Below are 6105 nucleotides of genomic sequence, written 5' to 3' on the forward strand. Positions count from 1 at the left end.
AGTGATTGTGTGCTATCAATACCACATGCCAAGTTACGAATGAATAGATCAGGAATGTCGAAGTGAATTCCTTGATAGATAGCCAAAAGAACATTTCCCACGAGGCCATTGATAGAATTTGGTCTGTACGTTGGCGTGAGAGAATTGCATAGCACATAAAACATCACTTGTTTTCATAGGTTAGTTCCTTGGGGTCTACATCAATGTATTCATCTCTGACCAGGTTGGGGTCCATTAGCATGTGAAGTTGTGCTTCGAACACATCCCAGAAGTGCAGCCCGTGTTCTCGATCTTTTGCAAACTCACATCAAGGAAGATTCAGCCAAGCCAAAAACTGGTATGTCGAGCATTTTATCCTTTCCCTTCCAGTTATCCACTCGAGAATCCATGTTGAGCTATCTCCAAGCTCTCCTGAGATGTACAGTGTGGCGTAGAACTGATGGATTACCTCTCGATTCCATCCATGATTGAAGTGAAGAAATACTTTTAGGAAAGCATGCTCAAAGTGCTCAATTGCATGGTGGAAGCAGGGTATTTCTTTGAGTTCAGCAAATTTCAATATTTTGTGATTGAAATCCTATTCTCGTCGAATAAAATCCTGGCATATACACAGCCCGCTCTTCAATCCAAAATCTGGGTGATAGTGACGTTCTCTCTCCTTCATACGGACTGGTGCCAAAGAAAGTAAGCTTCAAAAGATGAAGCTGCTCATCGAATGCAGGACCATTTGGGCCAAACTCAGTAGGGAATAGTGGAAATGATTCATGAGGATTTTTCAGTATTTCTTCATCGCCCATTTCCATGGGCTGAACATCATCATATGCTTGCACATTCTAATCGATGGGCTTGAGAAGGGGCCTCTTCATCTTCGGTGGAGCAGATGGCATTTGAGCACTAGTCTGGCCTTCATTTTCTTTTGCTGGAACTCCTTCAACGGTTTTCTGACTTTCAGGCACTAGGGCCTTTTCTTTCGGTGAATTTTCAACAGACGGAGGCACAACGACCTCATTAGACTTCTAGTTCACAACATCTTCTTTCTCGGTTTCCTGTGATACAACTGGTGGTACAACAACTTCTTCGTGAGCCATGGGCTCTTCAAACTTCTTTTCTTCCTGTTCAAACTGTGAAGCAGTAGAAGTAGGAGCAGGATCAACCTCCATTTGGGTAGGGGCACCAGATCAGCCAATCAGAGTGGTATTTCCTCGGGAAGCAATTTGCTCCCCTCAATCTTGTCATCCTCTTTATTTGATCCGGAGGGCTCAACTTGCATTTCCTTCAAAGGCGATGAGACTGCCTTTTCCATCTCTATCTCTTCATCAATTTTCTCTTTAGGGGGTTGCTGCTCGGGCAAGACATTTCCTTCATCAGGGTTGTTCAGAAAGATGTCCACCACATCAGTCTCTCGAGCAGTAGAGGTAGGAATGATATTCACCGCAGGCTCAGTTTGTTGCATTTGATCATCTTCATGAGGAGGAGATGGAGGTATTTGTTGCAGCGGAGCACTTGAGTCAATGGGAGCATCAGTTGCAACATTTGAATACGGCGATCTGAAATTGGCTTGGGTTTGATGGCTCTTGCCGCTGCTTTTGACGCTTCCCTTCTTTTATCCTTCGTCGAGAAATATATGCTTGACGTTTGATTTCATCATTCCTTCGATCACACAACTGAGAAACATCCATCTTCATACATGAATGCCATTCAATCTTATTTTTCCTCATCGCAGTGAGGGCTTTGGTGAGCTCAGGAATTTCTTTGTACATGCCTTTTCTCTCAGATTCAATGTTGGCATCCTTTCTCATCCGCTCAAGAGTTTTCTTATCCTTGACAGCTTGATTCAGTTCCTTGGTCATTTTGCATCATGCTTTTATATTGATATTTATTGCATTATGGGCTGTTATTACACGTTATAGCAATACTTATGCCTTTTCTTTCTTATTTTACAAGGTTTACATAAAGAGGGAGAATGCCGGCAGCTGGAATTCTTGGCTGGAAAAGGAGCAAATATTAGAGACCTATTCTGCACATCTCCAAAAGTCCTGAAAATTTATGGAGAGTCATTTTGAAATTAATAAAAAAATTGGGCGAAGAAAGCACCAGAGGGGGGCCACCAGCCATCCACAAGGATGGGGTGGCGCGTCCCCTGCCTTGTGGGCCCCCTGGCAGGTTCCGGTGCCCATCTTCTGCTATATGGTGTGTTTTGACCGGGAAAAAAATCAGAAGGAAGCTTTCGGGACGAAGCACTGCTGTCTCGAGGCGGAACTTGGGCAGAACCAATCTAGGGCTCTGGTGGAGCTGTTATGTCGGGGAAACTTCCCCTCCCCCCGGAGGGGGAAATCATCGCCATCGTCGTCACCAACGATCCTCTCATCGAGAGGGGGTCAATCTCCATCAACATCTTCACCAGCACCATCTCCTCTCAAACCCTAGTTCATCTCTTGTATCCGATCTTTGTCTCAAAGCCTTAGATTGGTACCTTTGGGTTGCTAGTAGTGTTGATTACTCCTTGTAGTTGATGCTAGTTGGTTTATTCGGTGGAAGATCATATCTTTAGATCCTTAATGATAATTAATACTCCTCTGATTTTGAACATGAATATGCTTTGTGAGTAGTTATGTTTGTTCCTGAGGACATGGGAGAAGTCTTGTTATAAGTAAGCATGTGAATTTGGTATTCGTTCGATATTTTGATGAGTTGTATGTTGTCTTTCCTCTAGTGGTGTTATGTGAACGTAGACTACATGACACTGCACCATGATTTGGGCCTAGGGTAAGGCATTAGGAAGTAATAAGTAGATGATGGGTTGCTAGAGTGACAGAAGCTTAAACCCAAGTTTATGTGTTGCTTCGTAAGGGGCTGATTTGGATCCATATGTTTCATGCTATGGTTAGATTTATCTTAATTCTTCTTTCGTAGTTGCGGATTCTTGCAAGAGGGGTTAATCATAAGTGGGAGGCTTGTCCAAGGAAGGGCAGCACCCAAGCACCGGTCTACCCACATATCAAATTATCAAAGTAACGAACGCGAATCATATGAGCATGATGAAAACTAGCTTGACAGTAATTCCCATGTGTCCTCGGGGGAGCTTTGCTTTATATAAGAGTTCGTCCAGGCTTGTCCTTTGCTACAAAAAGGATTGGGCCACCTTGCTGCACCTTAGTTACTTTTGTTACTTGTTACCCGTTATGAATTACCTTATCACAAAACTATATGTTACAGATAATTTAAGTGCTTGCAGAGAATACCTTGCTAAAAACCGCTTGTCATTTCCTTCTGCTCCTCGTTGGGTTCGACACTCTTATTTATCGAAAGGACTACGATAGATCTCCTATACTTGTGGGTCATCATGACTCTTTTCTGGCACCGTTGCCGGGGAGTGAAGCGCCTTTGGTGAGTGGAATTTGGTACGGAAACATTTATATAGTGTGCTGAAATTTACTGTCACTTGTTGCTATGGAAAATCATCCTTTGAGGGGTTTGTTAGGGGTATCTTCACCCCGACTGTCGGGGGGTGAACCCGGGCAGGCAACGGAACCCGGATCCTTTTCAAAAACAACAGGGCTAGCATCGCCCCTCAAGCCGACTCGTGCTTGGCCGGGTTGCTCAACCCGGCCAAGCCCCTCGACCCGGCCGAACACCTCAACCTGGCCCCAACAACCAGCTCAAGACAGCCGAACCCGACACATCAAGTCTTATCCAACAAGCCAGCTCCACCCTTGGCGCGTTCCTCAACCCGGCCATGGGTCAGCTCCCGTCCCATCCCAGCCGTACGATGGGACGAGTCTCCATCTACCGATGACCGAGGCAACAGTGCCCCGCACATGCCTCTGGTCAGCCGGGGCGTGGCAACAGTGCCCCACCTACCCGCTGACCAGGGCCGGCGTGGCAACAGTGCAACCATTGTCACTGCTGACGCCAGCAAGCGGCGACCTAACGGAGCACCACTGTAGCGGACTCAACCTGGCCATTCCCTGACGATCGACAAGACGGCCAACAGTGCCCCTGTACCCAGCGGGCCTTGCGCCCGGAGAACCCGGCGAGCCCTGACACCCGGCGGGTCCCAGCACCGGCTTCCCGGACGATGACAATCCGGCCCCACGGCCTTGTAACATTACCATTGTACCCCTAGGGGGTTGGCCTATAAAACCCCCAGGAGCCCTCATGCATACAGGCAACTCACACACGCACGACAAGAACCACAGTACACTCAAGATCAACTAGACTAGCCACACCAGGAGAAGGAGCAGCCTAAGCCTTGGCCAGCTTCCCTTCTTCCTCAACACAGCTCTAGGAGCAACTCTATACTGATACATATCAACTACACTCGGCAGGACTAGGGGTGTTATCTCTCCAGAGAGCCCCGAACGTCGGTATGTCTTGCGTCCCGCGCTCGCTCATGCCGACCTCGCCTCTAGAGCCCACCAGTGCCCTCGAGCCTCCTCCTCTCTTTAGCCATCCCTTGGCATCTATCGTGCACCCACCACGACACCGACCGGAAGAGCAAAGAGTTTCCCCTCAACCTAATGAATCTACATAAAATATTTATTATAAAGTATGATAGAGAAAATGCTAGCTAATCCTTATGCAGGAGACGGAACATTACAACCTGATATGCACCTAATCTATGTGGATAAAGTTTGTGGATTATTTAAGCTTGCAGGTTTGCCCGAGGTTGATGTCAAGAAGAAGGTCTTCCCTTTATCCTTGAAGGGAAAGGCATTGAAATGGTATAGGCTATGTGATGATATTGGATCTTGGAACTACAACCGATTGAAATTGGAATTTCATCAGAAGTTTTATCCTATGCATCTGGTTCATCGGGATCGGAATTATATATATAATTTTTGGCCTCATGAAGGAGAAAGTATCGCTCAAGCTTGGGGGAGGCTTAAGTCAATGTTATATTCATGCCCCAATCATGAGCTCTCAAGAGAAATTATTATTCAGAATTTTTATGCTTGGCTTTCTCGTAATGATCAATCCATGCTCGATACTTCTTGTACTGGTTCTTTTATGAAGAAGACTATTGAATTCTAATGGGATTTATTGGAAAGAATTAAAGCAACTCTGAAGATTGGGAACTCGACAAAGGTAAAGAGTCAGGTATAAACCTTAAGTTTGATTGTGTTAAATCTTTTATGGATACCGATGTTTTTCGTGAATTTAGCACTAAGTATGGACTTGACTCTGAGATAGTAGCTTCTTTTTGTGAATCATTTGCTACTCATGTTGATCTCCCTAAGGAGAAGTGGTTTAAATGCCATCCTCCCACTGAAGTAAAAGTAGTAGAACCTATTAAAGTTGAAGAAGAAACTATTACTTCTAATGTTGATCCTATTGTTCCTACTGCTTATATTGAGAAGCCACCTTTTCCTATTAGAATAAAGGAACATGCTAAAGCTTCAACTGTGGTTCGTAAGAGTTATACTAGAACACCTACACCCCCTGAACAAATTAAAGTTGAACCTAGTTTTGCTATGGTTAAAGATCTCTTGGTTGATAATATTGATGGGCATGTTAGTTATTTCTGTGATGAAGCTGCTAGGATTGCTAAACCCAATATAAAAGATAAACATAGGCCCATTGTTGGCATGCCTGTTGTTTTTGTTAAAATAGGAGATCATTGTTATCATGGCTTATGTGATGTGGGTGTTAGTGTGAGTACAATTCCTTTGTCCTTATATCAAGAAATTATGAATGATATTGCACCTGCTGAGATAAAAGATATTGATGTTAATATTAAGCTTGCCAATAGAGATAATATATCACCAATTGGGATCGTTAGAGATGTTGAAGTCTTGTGTGGGAAAATTAAATACCCTACTGATTTTCTTGTTCTTGGTTCCCCGCAAGATGATTTTTGTCCCATTATATTTGGTAGACCATTCTTGAATACTGTTAATGCTAAGATTGATTGTGAGAAAAAATTGTTACTGTAAGTTTTGGGGATATGTCTCATGATTTTAATTTCTCCAAATTTCGTAGACAACCCCATGATAAAGTTTTGCCTAGTAAGGATGAAATAATTGGTCTTGCTTCTATTGCCGTGCCTCCTACTGATCCTTTAGAACAATATTTGCTAGATCATGAGAATGATATGTTTACGAA

This window comes from Aegilops tauschii, chromosome 7 (genome assembly GCF_002575655.3).
Source record: "Aegilops tauschii subsp. strangulata cultivar AL8/78 chromosome 7, Aet v6.0, whole genome shotgun sequence".
NCBI classification, from domain to species: Eukaryota; Viridiplantae; Streptophyta; class Magnoliopsida; order Poales; family Poaceae; genus Aegilops; species Aegilops tauschii.